This window comes from Molothrus ater, chromosome 1 (assembly GCF_012460135.2).
Source record: "Molothrus ater isolate BHLD 08-10-18 breed brown headed cowbird chromosome 1, BPBGC_Mater_1.1, whole genome shotgun sequence".
NCBI lineage: Eukaryota > Metazoa > Chordata > Aves > Passeriformes > Icteridae > Molothrus > Molothrus ater.
In genome coordinates, this window is record NC_050478.2 from 90,989,233 (window position 1) to 91,015,767 (window position 26,535).

General features: G+C 39.4%; 1 protein-coding gene across 2 annotated transcripts in view; it reads left to right on the top strand.

The window, feature by feature from the left end:
* Window positions 1–26,535, top strand: part of GABBR2 (gamma-aminobutyric acid type B receptor subunit 2) — a 456,950-nt gene that overhangs the window by 1,890 nt on the left and 428,525 nt on the right. The gene's annotated exons all lie outside the window — the stretch shown is intronic.

The window sequence follows — 26,535 nt, forward strand, 5'->3', positions numbered from 1 at the left end:
GTTCGCTGAGATGCCCCCCGTGCCTGCCCTCCGGCGGGAGCGGCTGAGGGCTCGCCCGGGGGTGCGCGGCGGGCGGGCGGCGGCGGCGGGGCGCGGAGGCGCTCGCTTCTCGGGAAGAACTAAATTTGCAGCGCCGGTCCCCGCGGAGTGCTGCCAGCGCGGCGGGATGCCTGCCCCCGTTCCGGAGCGCTGCCAGCGGCCGGTTCAGGGCTGGGAGAGCGGGGAGCCCGGCTGAGCGAGGAAACACGCTCCCTTTACCTGGGAGAGGGAGGCAGGGAGCGAGGCGAGGGCTTTGTCGAGCTGGTTGCCACTACCAGCCGCCCACAACTGCCTTTGGTTTTTGTCACAACTTCAGTACCTGTGTGTTCGCGGAGGATACGCGCGGCTTCGGTACCGGGGCTCCCCTGAAGATGGCAGTCGCTTCTTGTGCAATGCTGGCGCCGGGGTTCGCTTCCAAGACAACCCCCGGTAAAGCAAGTGACTGCTGAAAATCTTGCCGGCTGTAATTTAAGGAAGCCCCTGTCTGCTCCCTTTGGGTTCTCGGGGTCCGGGGGGAACAAGCTGAGAGCAGCAATGACAGGCTGTACTGCTTCGTGACAGTGTTTGCGTCCCTGAAATGACTACCGAAGGCCTCTCCTTCCAGGGTGGATGCTTTTTATTGACATACATTTGTCATAGTGTGTTTTTTTTAAGATATCTCTGAGCAGAAATGCATGGAGGGCAATACTGCTGAAGATGTCACTTAGGAAGGAGCGGGCTGCCATCCTGTTTTGTTGTGTGAACAAGACTAGATACTGACAGGGAATACAGGCAAGATCAACCTAGAGTAGCTGCTTGTTTCCTTAGAAAATGAATCTCAGGGAACTCTGCAATTGTAATGAAAAGAATTATGGGGATTTTCTGAATGGCATTACCTGTCTCATAAAGTGAGATGCATGTCAGGAAAAAATCACAGGTCTCCTAATCCTGTTTTCATTATGTTATTCTATATTAGTTTTTCCCTTGGATAGAATTACTACAAAATATGCATAGGAATTAGAGGAGCCTAGGCAGGATGTCCCTTCTTCATACAATAATATCTTAATCAATCAGGTGCTGCACTTTATTGCAGTCAAAATATTGTGACGTTCTTCATAGAGATTTTGGGTTCTAGACTAGGTAGTTATCATAAAAATATTCAGGAGAAAAATTACCCTGTTTGTTCTGGAATGAGTATCAGTTTCTTAAAAATTGCATTTTTACTGCTTGGTACTCCAGGGACATAAAAAATCCAGGGTCATGTTGCCAGCTTGCTGTGTTGTTTGAATGCTTTTAAGCAATTAATAAATGGACGGTTACGGAATGCTAAGTCAGGCGAACGTATATGTTTGGAGTACAGTTGGGTCATTACTGCGTGCTTAATAGTGACAAGTAAATAAGTTAGTGTCCACAAGGAGTGCTAGATTGACTGCACCCAAACGGAAGGGACGAGTGCCTGGAATAGCCATTAAATACCTAATGGCAGCACAAACTTTTTCCCTCGGTTCAGACATTACCTTTTTCCTTCGGTGCACTTATGGTAAGCAGGAAGGTGGCTGGCTCATCATGCCCACTTGATTCTCAGCCTATTTTCTGAGGTTGCCAATAAATAGATATGCCTGAAGGGCCTGGATCCTTATCATTGCATAATCAGAGGTCAGGGAGTAGCTCTCCCTTACAGGGCTTCACAGGTGGTGCTTGTGACATTGCTGGCTCTTGAAAGAGAAAATGTAGAGCCTTGAACACATGGGATTTTTTAATAGCTTGAGAAATAATTGCAGTATATTTATAATGCTTAGGAAATGTATGGCAGTGATTTACTAACTCATGTATTCTCCCTTGTGTCTCTCCAAAATCCCTCATTGTTGCAGTCTGATCCTTGTATTGCAATTTTCCGTAAGACTTTAACTAAGTGCTTGTGAAAAACGATAATGAAAATAAACAGACTAGATTTTTTTTAATTATTTTTTATTATGCATTCAGGTTTATTCTGTCAGGATTGAACTGAATATTCTATATGGCTTGATAGTTCTGGTTTGCATAAGAAGCATTATAATGCCTTTACTTTCTGACCAGCCATCTGAAGAACTGCAGTGTGCCTTCTAAGGTCAATTGTTGTTTGTCAGCACTTGAACTCGTTAACCTTTGAGGACATGAGCAGCAGCTCTAGTGTTTTTCAAAGCATTTAAATTGAATTAAGCACTTAAGTACAACGTTTAGTTTATGACTCAGTCGAGATTGTGTGAATTACATCTTTGTTATGAAATATGACCACAGGTTACATCACATACAAAAATGCAGAGGCTTCTGTTCTGGGTATTTTTTTGATCTTTAAATGTGCTCGGAGCATGATCCTGATCCAGTCTATTTTGCTACTTCATGGGCATGTCTTTATCTATTTGGGCATTCCTATGCAGACTCAGCCAATAAAATGAAGGTCAAATGTAGGCATTTGCAGAACTCTGGTCTAAGTGACTTTACTTTATGCTGTTCATTTCGATGAGAGTGGTAGTCTCTCTCTAGATGAGACTCTTGGGCAAAATTTCATAATTGTGTTATTTTAGAAACTCAAAAATTTATAAAGTGATCTCTAAAGAGTCTCATCCAAACCCCATTGAAATTAATGGCAGTAAATTCACCAATTCCAGCAGCCCTTGGACCAAGTCCTAGAAGTTAAGGGTGCTTGATAGCTTATGGCTTCAGATCAACAACCATGATACAATATTTCTTTTCTTTTTTTCCATCCCTGTGATTGTAGCTTTAGTTGGTTGAAAAAGAAAAGAAATAGTTTGCAAAATAATGAAAGAAAAACCTCTACAAACACTAGATACAGCTGAAGATGCGCATAAATCAAGAAAGATTATTTCAACTTAAGCACCCTGACACATATCTGTTGGAGGAAAAAAGCAGAATAACCCTAAAAAAAAAAGGAATTAATCATTCTAGTGGACCCTATTATAAATGTCAAAAGTATTTAATTTGCATCAGGCAAAAACTGACCATATGGTAACTGGAGGAAGAGGCACTGTGGAAGAAGGCAAGGGAAGTTAATTCAGGTTGGATACCTGTCCTTCTACATCTGGACATCTTCCCTCAGATATGCATTGGATTTTCTTATTTCTTGTAGGAGCAGTGCTGCAAGTGGTGCACAGACAGTATGAGGTTTTTTTTTAAATCTAAATGTGCATAGTCAAGAAAGCACTTGTTTCTGAAAATCAAAGTGAGTTTTGACAAGCTAAAAAAAATCTTCCTGAAGTAAGTGGGTATATTATCACAAAGAGGAAAGAATATTGGTACTGGGGAGATGAAATTATTTAATTTTCTCTAACTACAACAAACACCTTGTGGTAAGCAGGATATAATCTCATTTTTGTGAAATAATACATTCTAATACCTTTAAATAGCGGGTTGGCATAGAGGCATGAACTGTGGAAAATGCACAGGACTCCACAAAATCTGAAGGAAAATGTGAGCTTATTGATATTTGAGACATATTTGCCTTTTTCTATTCTGTAACTAAGTAGAAATTGCCTTTCCTAATTTATCTGAGAAGAAATTACAGTTTAGGTGCAGTATGTGTAGACTTTATCTTTGTTTCCTTCTTCTTTTTTACTAAAAAAGTGCATGTTTTCAGTAAAAGTCTCAAGGCTTAAGAAAGACTATGCGCCCATCTGAGTCATTCTTACCAGCTGTTCTAAGTTTTAAAGGACCCTGAGCCCCCAAATAAAGATGCCTCTTCCAGAAAGTCCTATCATGAGTGGTGTCAACAAAACCCGCTCATGTTTTGTTGCTGCACGTGGAAGTAAGAAAACTGTTCACTTTTGCTGAGTATGGGGAACACATTCCAGAAACAGGAGAGCAGGTTTGTGTCAGTGGTACAGGATAAGGTGTCTGTCCACTGGAGCTCCACAAGGTGGTTCTCAGAGAGGGACAGACAGCTACTGGTTGCTGTCTGAAAAACTCCTCCATTACCGTAACAGGGCTGAGCAGGGGCACCTCTACCCCCTAAAGAAGTGCATGGGATGTGTTGGTTAGCCCCTCTGTCTTAGGAGGAATCGATCCAAGTCCCACCCTGGATTTGCAAGAGGAAGCATGATGTACCACAGTCAAGTGGAGTCTCTGAGGTGAGCCCTGTCATGCTTGTGAGTGCTCTGAGCACTAAATTGTCTGGAGCCTTATTTTGATTTCTGGAGTGTTCACAGTGGGACAGGTGAGGCTGTGTTGTGGCCATCTGAGGGTAACAGCTGAATACATGGGAGAAGTCAGGGTCTGAAAGAGGGTACAGTGAACAGCAGACAGAGCTGGCAGACATTTGTTCTTGTGTCATCAGGTGAGCATGTGTCTGGCATATGTTGAGGCAGTTGGGTAATTTCTTACCTTTAAATATTACTGAGTACTTGTGCTGCCTGATATTTGCAGAGAGGGAGGCATTAAAATGCGCTGCACTGCGTGTATGGTGACAGTCACTGTCTGCTCTGCTGGTGACACTCTGCTTGGAAGGGACATCTTTAAATAGTCACTGTCCCCTCTGACTTCCGAGTAACATGACTTCAACATAACCTCCTTTTGCTTCAGAGTTTTGTAAACTTGGAGGGAAGAAAGTTAAGTGTTTATGTTAATTCCATGCTGGCTTCTCCACTGATGTTAAGCTGTGGGTGGGGAGAGGAGAGAAATCATGTATTCACTGCACCCACTCCTCTGGGTGCGGATCCCAGACCTGCAGAATGTATATCCTCTAAATATCTCTGCAAAGAGATTAAAGCCAGTTTCTGGCATATGTCTTGCAATTCTTGTATAACTTATCCTATGCATACTGCAAAACACACTCTTATGGAATCTTTAGATTCAAATGCCAAACGTGCTCCATCAGCATGGAAAAACTATTTTTTTGACTAAATCTAGGAAATAGTATTTATTTGCATTTGAAGAAAGAGTAGAAAGGCCCAGTCCTCTTACATCAGCCAGAGTTAATTACTCAAGTTTGTGGAGAGGATGGGATGTAACATCCTGGTGATAACTGTGAAGAAAATATTTGTAAGAGGAAAACAGAGAGGAAGGAGCTAGATGAGAGAGATTTAGTGATAGCATTCACAAAGAAAGTTGTTGATATGCTATTTATATTATTTTAATTAAATACATGTAACTATTTAGAATGACATCATAGCATTACATGTCAAGGCTGCAAAACACCACCTTGCATTAATAATCTGAATATGATGATACATGCGCATATCAAGTTGTGTTCTCTGCTTTCAATTTCATTGCTTTATGGACATTTTCACGGCATAAGGCAGAAGAATAATGCCTTTGAGCAAACTGTAGAATCTGGGAACCAGACAAAACTCAAGTGGATACCTTGGCTATGATAGAAAGGAGATACTTTTCCTTAGAAGGATTGAACCATTGCACGCAGAGGTCTGGCTCAAGGAATCAAGTGGTGAAAGTTAACAGAGGAAACCCCCCCATTATTCCTTTTGATTTGGATAATTTTTGGAGCAGCTGGGGTTAGCAGAGATGTATGCTGAGATCAGTGAGCACAGCTATGACTCAGCCTTGTGGAGATGTCTGTTAATACACAGCAGCCCCATATATCCCAGGAAGCCTATTTCAGACTGCGGGATTCCAAACTGAGATGGTGCAGTGCACATACATCACATTTTTTCAAATTTATTTTTGTACTAGGGATCTTGGAACTAAATCAGTGACAGAGCCTCTAACTTTTCAGCAGCCAGATGCACTCTGATTTGTGGGTCTAGCTGAGCTAGAAATGAGATTTGCAGTACCTTTGTGGTTCTTGGGTTCCAGTGTTAATGGCCCAGTAGCCTGACTCCTGAAGCGAGCTCCTTCAGCTACACCATTGCTATGACTTAAAGAAGGTGGTGCCCCTGAGAACAGGTGGAATATTTTTTCAGTCACCCTGTGTCTGCCCTTGCCATGCCACTGACACTTAGGGGATGCCTTCTTTGCTAAGCAGGGATTTCTCTACTTGGAAAGGCTTTTGCTGTGGGTAAAATCTGCTGGATTTGGGGACTGCTGGATACTGCCTGCTGAGTGGAAATTAGGCATACTGACTGGCAAACACTTTTTTAAATTTTATTTTTTCCCCTTGTGATGGAATAGCCGTGTAATTTCATTGCTAAGTCAGTGATTGATGATCAATTTCTGTGCCATTAATTTTTCATTATCATCTGCCTTTATTTCTGACGGTTTTATCTATAGTATTTTTCAAACGAGTTTTCTCAATTGTGAAGACGAAAGCTAACAAATTAAAGACAAATATCCACCTTCTGCCTGAAACCTATACCCACAAAGAATGAAAAATATGGGGGCTAATTCAGCAGGGATGTCCAAATTGTTGTTACTGAGGCTTCTGAGAGATGAAGGCCCAGATAATGGACTAATTGCTTTAAAGTGAACATCAGGACTTTGAGTGATAGGATTAGAAAACTTAGGTTTCCTACTGTGGCCGTGATACTTTCCTTAAATAATTAATGAGTTCTAAGATCAGAGGACCATTAGGATTATCCACATTTTACAATACAGACCATGTATTTCAGCTGGGGATTTCTGCCTGCACTGCTGCAAACTAGAATATGTACTTCAGAAAACGTTTCTATCTTGTCTTTAGGATCCCCCAAAATCATTGTCCCTGGACAACATTTTTCTGTAATTTGCTTGTTATTTCCAGCTTAATCTTTGCTGACCCTGCAGCCACTGAAGCTGTGAGAGGAGCAGCTCCAATTTTTTTTCACATACACCTCCCTCCCTGCAATACCTCATCAGCTGCAGACTCAGGAATCACCAGCAGAAGAGGGGGGATCAAGGCTTTCTGACTTTTATGGCTGTCTAGGGGATCCTTCCCTTTTCTGAAGGACTCTGGTGGATTGGATCTTGATGGAATCAGAAAACTTCTTTGCTTTGTGAGACATAAAGTCACAGACTTTATGTGGAAACCTTATATGCTTGCTTCTTTGCAAGCTGGGTCTGCCAGGCTCTTGTGCTCTGTCACTGAGTAGATGGCTCTGCAGAGCATTTTTTGAATCCTTGTCTGAACTGATTTTCTTCTTCTTTACCCCCACCTTTTTTGTAAGACCCTTTTTGCCACAATCCCCATCAGAGGAACTTAATGTGTCTGTCTGATTATTTCCATAATCTCTTTTATTTTATTTATCAAATAATCACCACCACATATCTCTAAAAGAATCTATTTGTTGAATCTTTTATGTCCTTAAAGTAGTTATATATTCTAATTTACCATTTACCTAGGGTAGGCCTCAACTTCTGCTGCAGCTTCGTTGAACTACAGAATTATGTGAAGATTCATACACACAATAGGTGTCTAAGTAACCATTTTACATCCAAAACCTCCAGGGAGAAGTAGTAACAGGCCCCTTTTGGGATGCTAATTAACTTCCTTTCCACTGTTTACTGCTCCTGTTTTCACAGGGATTTAAGTGTTCTTCTAGCAAAGAATAAATCTCTCTCTTTAATATCTTTAACTCTATATGAAGGGACAATTTTTGACAGACTAACACTTAGTGTGGTATAAAATGCAACATGTAAAATTTTTCAAGCACTGTCATTCAGATGTGCCGTCGTGTTTATCTTACCAGCACCGTGTAGGTACATTTTGGTATACACATATGGTATAAAAATATTAAGTTCTGTGTTTTTGTGGAGTCTTCCATATAATTTTAAAGTTCTGTAGAAGCACCTTGGGTTTTGCTTTCTATTTTCTCCTGTGAATTTGGCAAGACCGAAGTATTAATAATTTACAGGAGGTTGATCAAGAGAGAAAGCCAACTTCCTCTTTTTTTCCCCATGCACTTTTCCTAAAAATTATAAGCAGGACAAAATTCCATGTTGTTGGTGAGAATCTAATCTGGAGGGATGTGCTAGTGGCAGCAAGACTTTGTGCAATATAGCAAAATAAATTAAGTTCCAATAGCTGCCTGTGTATAAAGTGATACAAAAAGTTTTGCATTTTTAAACTTAGCCAAGATCCCCTCTGCTCCTCATTTTTTGCTGTGAAGCATGCTAATAGTATCAGGTCCACATCACTTTTTTCTTTGTTTTCTTTTTTTTTTCTTTTTTTAAGGTTTCTAGTTAGGTCCCTGAACTAAAGATTTGCTTTCCAAAAAGCACAGAGTGATTTGCATTTTCTGTCAACAACAGTGGGAATTGCTGAATGCTCAGCACTTTAGAAACCCAGCCCACCTATGAAAATGCAGCGCTTCTATGAGGAGGAGACCTAGAATTGCCACTTTTAATTAAGAACAAAGGCACTCATCGTTACTTGCTTTACAGTTTCAAATTGCCTGGTGGAATAAAATGCTGATTTCATTCAGCCTTTGGGATAGAAATCCTTTCAGGATCAATGGCAGTATTAAATATCTTTTTAAATTAGATTATTGCATCTCAAGGATCTTGTAGTTGAGAAATTAGCAAGGTACAGTATTTTTAAAAAACAATCAATCAAAAAATAGTCATTTTTACAATTAACACATATTTGAAAATGGTGTGTTTGACCTTGGAAAAAATAACAGCTTGTATAAAATAAACAAAAGGAGTGACATGGTGGGAGTACTATGTCCCTAGGGCCTTGTTACTCAAGGCAGGTGTGTATGGCTGGCACGGTTATGTCACTGGTGGGTTTTAGGAGGCGTGATCTCAATGTCAGCAGAAGCCCTTACTGTAGTTACAGCAGGCAAACATCTTTTTTTTTTTTTAACAAAGGTTATTTAGTTAAAAGGGGATAGTTTACCAAAGGGCAGAAAGTGTGTTTTCCTTAACCACTGAAAAGTTTGGTATTATTAGAAATTATTTTTCCATCCACAATAGAGCAGGTTACAGATTAAGCCACCTCTGAACATTAAACTAGACAGAAAGAACTGCTGATCTGGGTTTTTTTCCCTCAGTGTTTTATGCATTCTTGTCTCTTTCTTCTCAATCTTTTGCAGTTTGTCATCTTTATTCTCAAAGTGCTGCCACTAGAATTTCATCTATTACTTCAGGAATAATCTCACCTTTGCTGTAAATACTAGTAATTTTATCTCTTTTCTTCAAGCCTTCTGTTCAGAATGGAGGAAATTAATTTGATCTTTGTGTTGCACTGCTGGGAGAAAGGGAAAGGAGGCAGAGAGATTTTCAGCCTACACACAAGGAGTGAGACACTAGGTTTTGAGGCAAAACAAAATTTTCATTTCAAATGAAAATTTTAATTTCAAGATGATCTTGAAGGTCTCTTCCAACTTTGTCATTCTGCGAATTCTGTGAATTCTGTGACGTAGATAGCCTGCATGTTTGGATGGTGCTATGGGAGGTAAATAATTCTATCTGGATAGCAGTTACTTAAAAAGCTGGGACGTGTTACAACAGACAGTAGTATTTTGATAGTGAAGCTGCTCTTGGCAGTAGGTAGAGGCTTGGTCTCAATGTCAGAACAGGAGTTTTCTTCCACAAGAAATGTATTGGTTTCCAATACATTACCAAGGTTTCTTAGGATATGTGAGTGCTCTGTACTCCAATTACACTGAGCGAATAAGCAACAAGAGTGGATACACGTGGGACAAGAAGGGGTGAATGATAACCTGCTTTGAAAAAACTAACATGTGAGGCTGGGATTAGAACATCCTATAAATGTTAATGGGTGTTACTCAAGGGGGAGGAAGCTGTGTGTGGGAGGCATGAGGTGACATATAGCTTAAATATATAGCCGGTCTTTAACACAGTTAATACAGTCTATAATCAAGCTTTTACATGAACTAATAACTGTTTAAGTGATTTACAGTTCAGAAATACTTATCAGGGGATTGAGAATTGAATTTTAAATGCTGTAAAATTTGAGAATAATGTAGCAAGGAGGACAACACTGAAAAGATTCCTCCTTTTGCCTTTGGAAAGTATTGGCTGTGGAGGACACATTTATGCCAGGTGTTTGGGGTTTTTTCTATTTTTAAGTTCTTAGGGATTGTGCTTCTACGAGGGAGCACAATTTCCTCCTACAGTTTCCCTCTCTGAATATTACTCAGTTTGTGTGGAACTCACAAAGGACATGCCAACAGTGAGTCATCTGGTCACCAGCTCTGTCCTAAGGTTTTTAGCTAAATCTTGCAAAAGCTACTTTAATGTACTGAACAACAGTGATTGACCTTTGGTAAAACTCCCCAAAACAGTGTGGAAGGCAGTGTTTAAAGTCAAATGGCCTTCTTTTTCTGACACTGAAATCAAGTTTCAAAATCAGTGCTATTTCAAGTGCTTCACATTTGAAATAGAGAGGTGGATGTAAGAGAAGCGGATGTAAGATGCAGTGAGTTGATTTATCATCTTAAAATTTCCCCATTGTTACATTTTAGTAGTAAATTTTGAGGTTGTTGGGCAAACTCACTTGAAACACTCTATCTTCAAATGTGAAACAGAGGCTTAGTTATCTGCTTTTGTAGGTAATAAGACTCAGGATATGCTATTCTGAAAATGAAGATTATACCTGTATGATCAGTCATGAGCATGGCAAATATAGCTATTTTATTCATAAAAATGAAAACACAGGGGCTTGTTTGGATGCAAGCTTTACAGGATTAGTTAGTAATAAAAATACTATCTATGAAACAATTGTCTGGTTAGGTAGTTAAATGTTTCTTCAGGAAGTAGATTTTCAGGACACAAGTGACAGGAGGCTGCTGTAATTCATAATCTTGTTTGTTCCTTTGCCAGGCGTGGGTTAAATGCAGCAATGCTGAGGGCACCCAGCAGTAGCACCAGAAGAGAAAAAGACTGGTCTAGGTTGAAGCTGCTCATGGATCTATAGAATAAGGTGATGCTCCCTTAAATGTGTGTCCATCCGTATGGTGCTGAAAATTACCTCATAGCCTCTGAATCGCCATTGCTCTCTTATGAATTTAAAGGCACTGGCTGAGCAACAGGGGTTCATTGAGGTGTGCTGTCACCTCAATGAACCTGTTATGCCTTTTGAAATGCTAAAAAGGGTACTGGATAGTCAAACCACATTTTTTGTTACCTACCTATGAGCCAAAGCTATGACTCAGTGGAGGCCCATGTCCTCACTTAGCTGGTGAGAAGATTTGGGGATAGGAAGAAGAGCAGTTCAGAGTCCCTTATCTGCTGAGGTTTGGCAGCATGAATGCCTGCTTTCTTCTCCTCTTCATTAGTGCAGTCAATGCTGAAATAATGCTGGTAAGAAAGGCTGGTCCAAGAACTGTTCACCAATAAAATCCCATTTAAGCCTCTAAGGAAGGTATTAAATGGGATTTAAGCAACTTCTTGGCCTATGCTGGCTGTCTGCTCAGGGAAGAGTTTCATCTTAAGTTAAAAAAAAATGTTTTAAAATATGTTTTCAGTGATCACATTATAGAATCACAAGGCTTAGGAATGGAAAATACATATTAAGTCAATTGTTGCTATGCAGACTGTGCTATGAGAGTATGCTTCCTACTTTGTGTTGTGCCCAGACAATTTGTTAAATTTCTTGGTCTAGGAAAGATCCATAATAAATATATATCTTTCTGCATTTGATCTGGCCATGGCCTTGTACAGGAAGAAAGCCAGTATCTCCTTCCCCACACGAAGGGCTCCACGCAGCCTTGCTGCTTTCTCACTATGGGCAATGGTGATAAAAAAAACAAAGACTTTTTGCAAGGTTTTTTCTCCACCCTAAGCAAGGGCATTTCTATCTCACCTTATGTTTGTGTATAAGAATGCATTGGGCTCTTTTCTTGACCATCCAGTTGCACAGATGTGTTGGCAAAAGGGTCACTGTGGACAGTTAGTGATTAATTGAGAGTATCTCCTGCTTGGAGCTATTTACTGGGCCCAAGGTAGACATTTTTTGCTTATTTATATATTGCTATTTTGCTTGTTTTAATATTATTTATCTATTTACTTTCATGCCCTCATGTCATGTGATATATAAATTGTAATTATAAATTAGAATGCTTACAACTAGAATTTATGTGGAGATTTTCTGTAAAAACTTCTTAGTTGCGTGTCAGTTTCAGAATAATTTGTTGACCTGTAACGCCATATTTTTAAAATTAAAATTAGACCAGCTACCCTTACTTTCTGCAGCAAACTAATGCTTCCTTTTTTTTTTAATGTCAGCCATTCACAAAATAAATTGCCAAGCTCTGAACATATAATTTCAAATTTGATTTATACCAAATTAACCTTCTGCTTATGAGCCCTTCCATTTGTTTTCCTTTCAGATTATTGAGTCATGAAAACCTTTGAGGTTTTGGGTTTCCATCCCAGCTTGGCACAGGGAATTCTTTTGAAACCTTGAATTTCCACAAGGTGGTGAAGTAATTTGCTTTTCAGCTGCATATATAATGAGACGTGCTGAAAATCAGAGCTGTTTTTTCTACTCAGAGAAGCAAACATCTCCCAGATTTCCTTCCTGTCCGTGCCACTAGGCTTGGCCTTTGTGTTTCCTTCCCTTGCCTATGACAGCATTCCAGTAGGTTTGGGGGGCTTCCTGTGGATGAGGAGAGCTGGCTGCTTGAATGGAGGAGAGGGGTCAGCCAGGTGTCTGCCTCCACAAGAACAGTGGCATCACTGCTGAGAAAGGGCAGGGAAGATGCTGCTTGTCTGAGGGGTGAGGTGGGCTGCAAGTCCTGGGCAGCAGAGGTGCAGGTTCTTCTCTGGTGTGGTGATCCTGTGTATAATCCCTTCTCACCCTGCTGAGTTTTGATTAGCAGCAGGGAAGATTTTCTCCAGTGTTACTATTTTCTCTGCATTTCTGCGTGTATGGCATCCGTTCCATTTCGTGGCCTGGCATATTACTTGGGAAACTGCAAATAGTGTGTTGAAATTACTTAGCTAGCTACAACAATATGTGAAATGCCTGTCAAATGCTATGTGCCTGTAGATGGGAGGAGCAGGCCTGCATGCTGAATTTTCTAATAACTACCACTGATTTTAAGGAAAGCATGGGGTTTCTGACAAAAAGCAGAACCGAGAAAAGGGTTTACAGCTTTGAGCTGATGCAGCTTTTGCACTAGAAGTCTATAAAATATTATCGATATACAAGACTTCATATTCTCTGTTTGACAGGTATGAAGCCAATAGAAAATGTGTTTGTGCAAGATAAAACAAACTGAAGCAATCTTCTGACCCAATAGCATACAAGTTGCTGTATGCAACTCAAATATGAGTTCAGTGTACAACCACTTTGATCAACCCCTAGAATATCTATTTTCAAAGGAATCATATGAGTTCTTATATTGATTTGTCACCTATGGTTGAATATTTCTCCTACAGAATGTTTAAAATGACACATGTTTAAAATTAGACTTGGCAGAGTAATTTGCCTAGAGATTATTCTTGTGAAGTATTGATTCACAGCACTGCTGTGAGCTGGATTACTGTCCAAATTGGAAAAGCCAGTCCTAGAGAGGTCTTTATCCTTTAATAACAATTAGCTGCTTTCTTAGAGGGACACAGTAGACTGAAGCAAAGGAAAGCTGCAAAATGTCAGGCAACCAGGGCATCTAAGGCCTGGTTCTCTTCAGGGATGAGAAAGAAAAAGAAGAAAAGCACCAAAAAAGATGGTTTTCTGGAGCTGGAAACTAGACACTCTGATGCTGTTTGTGTTACTAATAATTAGGTGCTCTGAGGAGCTGAATCGGACTCGCCTCTCTCTTCTTGGGCTTTTACCCAGCAGCTGCCTGATTGACCAGAAAAACCTAACAGCAGATGTGCTGCCTGCGGTCCATTTAGCCTTGAAACATTTATACAAGCATAGATGGATGCTGAAGAACTATGAGCTCCAGGTATCATTCCATGACACGCAGGTAAATGGATGTAGGTGTAGAGTTGTGCAGTGCTTGAGCCTCCTCTGTGAGCACACTTTGGAATTCTTGTGACTGAACTCCTTCCTGGAAAATCCTGCTGAAAGAGAGCAGATGTGGCTGTCCAGCAATGTTGGGGCTCTTGGGTGGATGCCTGACTGTGATGTGGATCTTGTAGTGCAGTCGTGCCCTGCTGGTGCTAGGAGCAGGAATAAAGAGTGTGTGAATTAGGGGGCTTGGTGAACACCTATGGCTCTTGAGGAGTGTTTGAGGCACTCAGGAAGTGATTCCCAAATCCATGGCTTGCCGAGTCACTCTATTCTTCTGCACTGTCTTCTGCACCTTGATCTTCCAGCTTTCCACGGTGACAGCTTTATCGATCACTGCCTTTCTCTTCCTGCTTCTGCATGAGCAGGAGAGCAGCCTGTGCTGAGCTCTCAGAGCAGGGTGGGGATGTAGAGCTCTGCTTGCCATTTTAAGGAAAAATTAAAGGCTGATATGAGAGATGAGGGCTCTGAGAAGCTGGGTATATTGAGATGATATCTGTTTTGGCAGTAATTTCAAATTTGAGAGAAGCTTCTTCTAGATTTGAGATATCTCTTCATCTTCTGTACAGAAATTAATGTAGTCAGTTTCTAAAACCTGTCTTTTAGTCTGGTCAGAAGAATTGTGGCAAAATTAAGAGGAGGAGCTCACATATCAGGGTGATCTGGGACCATAAACATATTCTTAAGGAGGTTGCTACTGATACGAGTTTCTGTTTCCCGCATCAGAGGCATGTGGTGGGGCAGATGCCCTCAGACTCATACACACTTACAGGCTGCTTAATAGTTTGAAGTTGCAAAGTAGTGTGTCTCAATATGTTTACTTATCTATAAATCTTAAAACATGGAATGTACTGTTATGATGAAGTTATTAAAATTTGACATTATTACACCAATAACAGTTGTGCTGCATTATATAATGGGAAGAAGGTATTATATGTCTTCTTTTGAAACTCTAGAAGATTATCCAAGGGAGAAATTAGAGTGTAATTTTAATAGTGTATTTGGTTCATAAGCACTTATGTATAATTTTTGAAGTGCTTAACATATAACAAACATGATCCCATATGCTATAAGATTACTTGAAGATTGCCTCCCCGTTTAATAATGGAACACATATGCATCAACTGCACGTTCTCATTAAGAAATCACTTGTCTTGTAAATTGCTTTTGATACTATTCACTGTTTTATTTATTTGTCTGTATGTTCCTATTGGAAATGTAATTATAGTTATGCAGTCCTGAAAAAAGTGTGTTTCTTAGTTTCTTGTGTAAAAAGAGAAAGTGAGAGAAAGCTTAAATAAGTGGAAAGTGTGGATAGACGCGTTTAAGTGGACAGCAATTAAAACCTCCCTTTTTTTTGCTCAGATTCAGTATTTGGTTGGGCTGTGGGCAGTTTTGTGGAGGTGGATGATTATTTGCTAATTGTGTTTACCTAGTTTCCAGTTCTAGGAGCAGCTCTAAAATATTTTTCCCCACATAAATATTCAGTGGATTTGAATTGCAGAACCTCAGCTCTGTTGCACTGACCTCTCAATTTGAATAAAAATATTGAAGTAATCTATAATTATATTTTTAAAATAACCCCTGGCAAAAGACATAGATCACTGCCTTTCTCTTCCTGCTTCTGCCTGAGCAGGAAGACATGTCATGGTGACTTGGAAGAGATTAATAGAATGTGGATCCTTAAAATTTCTGATTTTTCTTCCTGGTTCTGAGAGTAGAGTACACACTCGAGTTTTAAGTACTGATTACAGACACACTGCAGAGGCCCTTGTCTTTAATTGTTTGTCAGGGACAGTATGAATGCAGGAGAGCTGGTTCTGTTTTTTTAATGCTGTTAGCCTAGACTTGCCATGTGTGACCTTATACAACCTTTGGATTAGCTTCCTTTCAATTAGAAAGTATGGATACTTAACTCTTTGGATGCAAGATCTGCCATGAGAGGGACAGATAATTTACTTCTGGGCATCGTTCACTAGGAAGAGAGAAAAGGTACAACTAAAAGTACTTAAGTTGCTTTTGCTGAAATAAAAAAATGGAAAGAAATCATGACTCCCAATATATGCACAGGACTTGAAAACAGTGTTGTAGCTTCATTCATGAGCCAGGGGAGGAGAGTTGTGCTCTGCCATGAGCCCCTGAAGTTTTGAGCATTCTCTGCTGCCCAGGAGGGATCACTGCCCTGCCCAAAGGTAGGATGTTTTGTGCAGGGTGTTCAGTCTTTGGCTTTGCTACTGTTTTATTTCAACTAATTAAGCTGTCACTACTCCAGAATGTGAATGCTAATCAAGAGGCAAGGGGAGCATTCTTGCAAGAGATGTCTGAATTCTTTGTATTAAATGAAGCTGTTTCAATGAGGAGCCTTTGGGAGACTTTCTTCAGCAGAGTACTTTATAACCTGGTGGCTTTGGCACTGAGCTGAGGATGGAATGCTCTTTTTGACTGTCTCTCAGGTCTCCCGTGATTAAATGTGCATTTCCTAATTACTGTGTTGTCAATTCCTTTTAAGTGGGACTCCCTTGAAAACTCATGATGTAGTACTTTCACATTAAAAAAAAAACAAACTTAAATATTCACTAAGAATGAAAAACAGGCAAATGAAAACGATCTTGTAGTTCAGTAAATGGCTGCTTATCCATCAAATGGTACATCTATGTCTGCAGTGTTTATTTATTTATACCAGAAGGACACTGTTAACAGGACTGATATATCTCTCTATGCCAGCCACCCCAAGCAGTGGCAGCCTGGGGAGGTTTCCTGCCTCTAACTGAAAGAGGGCTGAACCTGGGCTGTGTGGAGAGCTCAAATCCTTGAAATGTTGGACAAAGGATGTGGGAGGGCAGCAAAGCTGCATTCTGCAGATTTGTGAGTCCAGCCATGGAGCAGCTTTTTAGTGCAGTAGGGGAAATAATGCCCTTGAGATTTTCACCCATGGGGGTGGGCAGCCAGGTATAATTGAGCTGTCTGAGTATCACTTTATTCCTGTCTTTCACCGTATGGCTGACATCTGGAGTCTCTCCTTCTATGCTGTCCTCAGGGTGATCAGGCTGGTGGATTCTTACAGGCTTAAGCAAGTCTAAAAATAGTTTTACTGCTATGTAAAGAACAATATGTTGGTTCTTCAAAGTTATTTTTCTATTCTTACCTAGTTTTCTGGGTTAGTAGCCAGTTAAAAGGATGTGAAGTCAGGGCTTTGTTAGCAGTGGTGTTAACAAGAAAGGTTTACGTGCTGTAATTAGGGCATGGTCTGAGCAAACGAATAGACTTTACCACTGGGATTTTCTGAGTAGTGCTGATTTGCACTCAGATTGCTAGTTGGCACTTGGCTGAGTCTATCCTAACATGTATCATTTCTGACAGGAATGCTACAACATATCCCAGTCTGACTTAAAAGCTGGTTGTCTTTTCTTTGTTAGTAAACTGATTCCTTTGTAATGGAATGACACAATAACATGATAGCTGTGTGTCAGCTGATTCAAAGATTTGTGTTCTTGTTAAATAAATGCAAACCTGCCCCCCTTCCTTCCCCCCAAACCCCCTAAAACCCAGCAGTGGAACAGTCACTGATAGTGACATTGATAGGCAAATTATTTCTAAAGTGAAAATTTCAAGGCATGCTGGTTTACTTGTCTTACCTAAATAAGAAAAAAATATCTGCTTCAGGCTTAAGATGCAATAAACGGAAGCTCTACACTGGTTTTGGGTTGCACATGTATATTAATCCCCTAAAAGCACAGGCATTTTGCAATGATGTTAGGATACATCACCAGTGTTATTCCGTAAATAAGAAAAAACATCTCCTGGTTTTTGTGTGTGCAGCTTGTTGCATGCAATGTGTAACTCCACCTTGCACACTCCTGCATTCTGGGATGGTTCAGGAAACAGTTTGCTAAGACAGCCATAGGAAACAAAAGCATCCTGTTTTGTAGACTTGAGAGTTTGAAAGCTTCTGTAAATTTGTGACCTAGGAAGTTATTAAAAGACCATGTACTTGGTAAATCAGTTCTTGACATTGACTTTCACATGAACGAGATATTCTATCTTGCCTCGCAGAGAATGCAGTTTCTAAGTACTTTTCTAAGTATTTTAGGCATGAAAATTGTGAACAATAATATACTCGTCAAAATGATAATTTTAGCATTCCTAAATTGTCATATCACTATCTTTGTTATTGGAAAAGTCTAACTGAAAACAGGAAGAAAAGTGTTATGTTGTCTATATTTTTCAACCCAAAAAACTCTTAATTATAATTCCTGGCAAAATCTCTTTTTTTTCCAAATATTACACTTAAGAAAAAATTATGATAATCTTGGCTAAATTCCTTATAAATAGTTGTTTTGAACTGTCATGAAAGGTATCCAGTTTCAGTTTTATTCTAATGTTTCACTTTCTAGTGCAGCAGGGGTTCAGAGTTGTACAAAGGGTGCACAGTTGCCTTATGTTAACCCTTTTATGTGTTATTTGAGCTACTTCTCACAGAGCGGAAAGACATGTAGCTTTCCTTAACTTTTGGCCCCAAAAGACTCAGCCTTTATTCACTGATGTAATTCTGCCTTCTTACTCTATCTTCTTGGCGTCACCTTTCATTTATTTCAGGCCTTTGAAACTGCTGTGTTTAATGCACCTTCCCCATATGAGTGCTGTACATGCAGACATCTGGTGTGAGAAAAAATTACTTGGGCTTGGCATTTCTGTTTTCCTTTTACTGCTTCTGAACCGTAAGGAATTTGAGCAGAGGAGCTGGTTGATGAGGGCTGACAGAGGGGTTTGGTGCTGTGAAGCTGGGGATGTTCCCAGGCATGTCCAAGGCAGAAGGGCTCTGGGCTTCCTCTGACCAGAGTTTGGAAATGTGGGCTGGGGATACCTCCCTTCAGCTAGTGTACCAGGGTTCTTGTGCCTTCAAGGAGTAGGCACTTTTATGTGGAAAATTCATCTAACGTATTTTAGGTGACTATTTTTAAAATAAAAAGAATTGTATACTAGAGAAAGCCTGTTTTTTTTGGCAAAGTCTAAAGGGAGCCTCAGCTGGCTGGTGTAGATGCAGATGTCTCCTCTGTGGAGGTCTGTATTACGTCAGCTAGAGACCTCCCTAGGTGTCTGGGGGAATTTTAATGTAAAACCCTGTAGTAACAGTGCATTTCCATCACCTCTGGCTCTCTGGAGGTTTCAGCAGATGGTCCAGAGAGCTCACTTCCCACCATACCCACTTCATCTTTACTGGTTACAAAATACTCTGCTTTGGTCTCTCACATCTAGCCAGAAAAGCTGGAAAACAGGTCAGCAGTGTCCTGTGGTGTGTGGGCAAGCAGGGTGGTGGCAGCACAGTGGCCAGGAGTGCACAGCAGGAATCTCTTCCGTGCCAATCCTGTGGGCACACAGGCTGTCCCTCACTGGAGCTGAGGATGGGCTTCTGCTGCCACTGGCTGTGGGGCTGTGCCTGGGGAGGGACTCACCTGGTAAGGCTTTTTTGTGGATGAAATGTTACAATGCTCGGGAAGCATGTCCAGCTCTCTGGTCTTGCTTTCAGCTCCTGTATAAGGAGAAAATTGTGAGGAGAACTGTTCATGTAGAGCACAGTTTCTTTCTAAATCAATAACACTGGGAAACCACATTATTATCACCACTCCTCAAAAACCAAGGAAGGATCGTTTAGATACTCTTGACATAATTTTTGAAATTGCGTGCTCTTGTATTTTCTTTTCAAAATTAGTTTCAATTTAGATGATAGTGTTTTTCTCTATATTCCACATTAAATTCAAAATTTAAAAAATTATAATTTGAATTATTGTTTTTATGAAGATGAAACATTCCCATCAATGAAAAATTAATTGTTTTCAGAATTATGTTTCATGGCAAAATCTCATGTTTGGGATTTTCTGTTCCCAATAGAATGAAAACCACTTGCAAAACTTCACAAATCACTTGATCCTGTTCTGCACCTCCCTGCTCATATCTGCTCATGGATGTTCTCCTTCTATGAAATTCTACACATATATGTTTTCTGATCTTTATTGTGAAAGTTTCATAAAATGCCTCCTTTTCAATTTGAAAATAAAAAGGGAGATCCATCAGATTCTGCAAAAGTTAGTGCATTTAAGTATGCTTTGTTTAGGTCAGCTCCAAGGTTTTATGCTTGGTGGCTTGGTGTATCATGTTTGAATGGATCCAAGTCTCTGGTGAATAGTGTTGCTTTTGGAGCAATTTTCTTGATCTTGATTTGTCACTTGTGCAGTCAGTCTCTAAAGAAATACCACCAGTGACATCTCCACTCTGCTACCATTCTCAGACACATCTTGCAATTACCTTAGCTTTCACAATAAAGCAGTGATAAAGCAATGCAGGGGCCTTGTGAAGGCAAAGAATTAAAAGACCCCAGAAGGGCTGTTGTTAAGTTCTGGATCACTTGTAGCTTGGCTAAAGTGTGGTAGCCTCACAATCTGCTCCAAGAATGGTGACCTGCTGGACAACTAGCACAGGAGAAGTAAACCAGGGTCTGCTTCAAAGTAGGAGGTGGTAAGACCGCTTGATTGATTTGAGTAGTTCCACTGAAGGATTAGACATTTTGGCTTTGCATCACAATTAAACTTCCTTAATTTATTTTTTTTACATAGGCAATCTTTAAAACTAAAAATGTCTTTTATCTATTGAGTGCTCTGATACCAGCTCATGCCATACCACTAGAAACATTTTCTTGTTTGATGGAGATGCACAGTAAATATTTTATACATAGAGAAGTAATCTGGAATTCAAAAAAAAAGAAAAGTAATTTAGCACTGTTTTCTGAGGGTGTTCGTATCCAATTCTGTTATTCTCCAGACCTTCTATGTCCATCAGAGTCAAAGAACTCTGTCCTGCTGCCCATTTCCTCCATTTGTGGCTCTTACCCTCGTTTCCCACTGCTGGGCCCTTTTTGCTCTCAGTTAGCATATGCTCTGTCTTGGCTGACATCACTGCTGCTCCAGAGCTCCTCTCTCCTGCCGTGACCACTGACTCCGGGTGCTCTGTGATTTCTCATCTGCCCACAGTGAGGAGAGAGGCAGGGATCCAAGAAAAAGGAGTCATCAGCAGGGGGCCGATGAAATGTTGTGAAGAGGAGGTAGGCGTTTCACAGGGTTTTAAAACAAGAAGGATCAGGAAAAATGTCACCCCGATGTCTTATGAGCAACTTCCAAGCACAGGAACCCTTTAGGAGTGCATGGCTTAGTACCAGCTAAACCACCAGAAGTTTAGAGACACAAATGTGATCAGAGCATCGTATTTAAAGAAGTGGGGCTTGAAACTGTAGTGAGGAATGTTAACTCCAGAGGAATTTAGCAACAGGAAGAAGATAGAAATGAAGTTTTATTCACATTTTTGTTAGGAATTTGTGTCTTGTTACAGAGTGGGTCCAGTATTGCTCCCAGTACCAAGTATATTTAATAGATTTCAGGCTGGAATGGAAGATTTTCTGAAAACTATGTTAAATGCATCATTTAAGGAAAACCATGAGGTTTTTCTGATTATTTTTTCAGTTTTGTGATTGCATTATCTTCCAATAATAAATGTTTGTTTATTTTTATTATGAAGGCAGGGACATTGAATTGCATTTACCATTTTGTTCCAAATGATGTCCTTATTCTGAGAAAGAAAATGAATAGAAACAAGAATTTCTTGATACATAAGAAAACTCACATGAAGATCTGACAGACAGATGGAACTGATTTATAATATTTATGTGATATGTATTAAATTATTTAAATCTTATTGATCAAAGCAATAATATAGGAACTTTTATAACAATGGAAAATACTCTTGATCCAATTCTCATTTATGCAAAGGACATTTAAGGACATTTTTACTGAAACTGACAAGATAAAGGTGCCTTGAAAACATCTGATTTTTACATCTGCTTGGATAAAAACCACAGCCACAGCCAAAGTAATTGACTTCAGTGTAAGCTTCTCTCCCCAAAACCTGATATTCAGTATTAATAAAAACATATAACTTGTGGGGTGGGTAGAAATGCAGTGGGAAGATATAAAAGTCAAGAGGGTTGTTTCTCTTAACTTTGGTGTGCTGGTAGCTGCAATCAAAGTGATGCTATAGTACAGACATGCTTTAGAGCCAGGTGACATGCCAGGTTTTATCCCTGGGACTAAGATCTAGTTATTAAGAGGTCATGCAAAGAACTTTCTATATGGTAAATCATGGGAGGAAGTGGTAGAAATACCAGAAAGCCTCTCCTTTGTAGCACAACCTACAAAGAGCAGAGAAAACTAGATGAATGAAATGCAAATAAAATGCTTGCCTTGAAATGGATCCTTGCATGTAGATATTGGTACATCAGCAATGGTTTTAAACTTGGCAGTGATCATCATGGTGATAGAAGTCTTAGAAGATGCTTCTACCAATAACTTCTTCTTGCCTAGTTTTTGTTGTTACTCTTGGTTGTCCTGAAGGGGTCAAAAACCTAGCAGTAGATTAATTTACAAAATATGGTAATCTTGACTTCATTAGCCTTCCATGGACCAGTTACTCTATCCATCAAGATATTCTTGCAGCCGGTTCACAAGTCTCCCTCAAAATTGTAATTTATCTTTTTGAAAGATGTGCAATTTTTATTCAGAGTCATCCAAGGGTGAAGAGAATTTACTGCATTTTTTTGCAAAGCTGTACCAATAGGCAATTTCACATGTTGTTTCTGGTTAAACCTTGCTGATTTTGTATTTCAGTTGTAATATATAATGGTCTCTGTTAGATTTAAGATCACAGTGTGATATCTGTATATTGATTGTGGATCATGTTCATCTCACCACTTTCTATTGGCTGTGATAAACAGAGGAAGTGCTTTTATTTTCTTGCTGCAAGGCAGATTTTTCAGGACTTACACCACTCATCAAATTAGCTTTCCGGAGAGAGAACAGAGGAGTATCACCATTCTCCATTGCCCTGCTTGACTCCTACTTTAACCTCACATTGTAGAAGCATGGCTCCTGTAGCAATTGACTCTGCTGTTCCTACTGACTTGTGGAGGTCCAAAGAACAAGTGGGATACATATCTGGTACAGGAAGAGCCCTATTTATGTAAAAACCACATACAGAGGTAGAAGTGTCTCTAGAAATTTTGCTGTGTCTTTGAGTTGTCAGCACACAGTTACTCTTCTCTCTTCAAATAATGCTGAGATACAGGCTGTATCATAAAAAAAAATGTACCCATAAAATAGAAAGAGTTTAGACTACAATTGTCTCAGTCTGAATATTCTTGATAGACAGAACCACAGTATGACCTTTTCTGATTAAAATAAGTTTGAAACCCATCCCCTTGATGACAAAAACTCAGCATGAGAAAAGGAGGATATTTTGAGATTTTACCGTGTTTCACATATCATTGCAAGATGGTTAATCTTTATTTACAGAACACTCTTTATATAAATATGCATTTTTATCAGTAGAAACCATATGACAGGTATTTTGTTCTTTGACTTTGTTTACCTCGAAAGCTTGCATGTGTAAATATGTGTAGCTATGTAACACTAAAGGAGAAGGTGTGGGGCTGTGGCTAGCTATGAATACAAAATCTGAATGACTATTTGCTTGCTTTATATTTCAGCTGTCCTGTATGAGAGCTCTTTTGATTTATAGACATTTCTTTCAATGTCTGCAAGAAAACTGCTAATAAAATTAGGTATTGTGATATTTCTAAAGTTCCCATTCATGGAATCATAGAGTCATAGAATCATAGAATTGTTTGCATTGGAAGGGACCTTAAGATCATCTAGTTCTAACCTCCCTGCTATGGGCAGGGACACTTTTCACTAGATTCAGAGCCCCATCCAAGCTGGTCTCAAACAATTCCAGGAATGGGGCATCCACAACCTCTCTAGCCAACTTGTTCTGGTGGCTCACCACCCTTACAGTAAAGAATTTCTTCTTGCTATCTAATCTAAATCTACCCTCCTTTGGCTTAAGACTATTCTCCTAGTCGCCATTAGTTTTTATTTGCACTTAACTTGTGGAGTTTTCTGCCTTGATCGTTACTGAGAGTGCTTTAATTCTTAGTTTTATTTAAGTACTGCTAGTTTGGCCTTACAGAGTTCCCTGCTTAAGACCTGATCCATAACCAGGATGCACATGTATAGATAGAGCCCATCAAAGCTGAACTGATCTGAGAAGTGAAGATTGATGCAGTTGATGTCTGATTCATCACATCTGTTTTTAGATATGTTTGTCTGAGTTGGGCAGCCTTTACAGTCAAGACATTTAGATGCATGCTTTAGGATGTAATGAATCCTGTACTATAGCAGCCTGCTTCTTTCCACTGTCTATAATAACCCATAATATTTAGCATAACTCTAGGTTTGGTCAAATGAATCACGCTATGCATCTGGCCATATAGAAAGGAATTTGTTGTTTGTGCTGTTCAGGTACATGGTGATCACTACCTTGTTGATCAGCTGCATGGCAAAATGGTGCATTTATAGTTTTTTTCACTCCTTCATATTCATGAACCAATATCCTCTTAATGTAGGAAATACTTTCAAGTCTGTGTCCTAATGGAATGCCTGGATACTACCTAGGTTTTTACATGACAGACCATCCATTTAGCATCTGAGAAGTAAACCCACTAATGGTAACCTATCTTTGTGCCTCAGGGACTGCTACCTCCCAGCAGCTGCCTGTGTTACCTAATACATGTTCTCTTTACTTCCACTGTAGAATTCACATTTATCTAATTTTCTGCTTCCAGTGCTTCTTCTAGAACTGTGTTCAGATTGGTTTTGTTAGTGATATTTTAATTTTGCAGGATGCTTTTGCTACTAAATGCTTCTACATCTTTGAAAATTTATCTCTTTTGTTATTTTCCAAACACATTTCTAAACCAAGTTCCTTGCCTTCATTAGTATTCTCAGTAGCACCCAGCTTAATAGCATCAGGAAATTTTCAGCAAATTAACCAGTTGTTTAGGTCTTCAATATAAAAATTAAAATGTTAAACAGAACTGTTCCAACACTGATCCTCTGGCAGTCTAATCATAGTCACTTTTCCCAAACTTAGCAATTTGTCATTTATCATCACTGTGGTACTTCAGCCATAGTTCAGACTGTTTTATCACACATGTGTAATCATATGTAATTGATTTGGTAAGATAATATGAAATAATATGCTAAATTTCAAATATTCTAAGTGAGGTCAAGCTTAGTTTTCAATTAAAATTGCCACTCAGTGGGCAGATGTATCACAAAAGCAAGTACATCAAAATCAAAGTGCAATGCATAACAAATGAAATAGAAAGTCATGGATACAATATTATACACAGATATTAGATGAAATGGTGATACATCTACATTACATATGAGCTGTAATCCATCATAAAAATTAGTACAGGTCTAATAGGAGGGATTTAGAGATGGAGGATACCTGCAGGTACCTTTGCACAGTTGGGATGTGATTTGAAAGAGGGGGTCAATCCCAGTATTGCATTTCATGACACTTATTCAACTCAATTCCCCTAAAGAAAAAAAACCCAGGCTTTCTTTTACTTTTGCATTTTACTTGAATTAAATATTTCTTGGCCCATATATCAGAAGTAGAAACTCATAACAGTGGTTTCTGGCTTCACAGGGATATCCACATAGATTCTTGGTGTTGCTTATTGTACTTGAGTGTCATCCCCTTCTTGCCTTGCCCAATGCATAATGCACAGATGGGTCATACCCAGGCAGTTCTTTCATGTACCAGTTCCTCTAATTTGTTTGAACTGATATATAAAATGTTTTTATTTCCATTATTATTTCATATAAAGGTTGCCCGAGATCATCCTTCACTCCTTTTGAATCTGGCTCTTTTGGTGCATAAGGAAATGTGGGAAGACACTGGGTCCTTGAAATGAAGCTGATGTCTTGGATGCTTTCCATAGCACACAAGGAAAAAAAAAAACCCACGAAAAAAAACCAAGTAGGAGAGAGCTCTGAAGTGAGTACTGAGGGCGGTGAGGAATGGAGTGTGATGAATGGTCAGGAAGCCACTCTAATGCTTTCATTTAAAAATAGACATGCAGTCTCTTGTGTGGTTACAGAGTAAAACTTGAAAAGGTAATAGGAGTGCATTCTGAAATCCAAAGGTAAATAAGCAATAAGAATTTATTGTGATCATAGGTTCAGTTTTATAGTATTTTTGATTCTGACTCATGACCTTTCAACATCTGTAATGGATGGTATTAGCAAAATAGGGAAGAGATTCATAATGTATAGCACTCAAGTAAGGACCAAAGTGCCTGTCAACCCTTTTGCAGTGAAATTTAATTTCCTGCCTTTTTGTCCTGTGCAGAGTAGCGATTTTCTTTTTATTGTTCCGTTTGACTTTGAAGAAATATATCTTGTTAATAACTTCACACTTTTGAATGTGGTTTATCTATCTGAATTTATTTTAGCTTTCTTTATAATGGTAAGACACTGAGCATGTATTTCTTAAGAAGTTTTTAAATTTACCTACAGTAACTGAAAATCTTGTTGGTCTGATTGTACAAAACCAGAAATATTAGTTGAAATTGTGTGCAGAACAGAGCAAATAATTCTTAAACAATGAAGTTGATCAGAGTCCTCAAAATTTATGAAAACGGAAATATAGTGTAACAATGTATTTTAACTGAATTTTATGGGTCAGTAAAAATACAGAGATAGATCTTT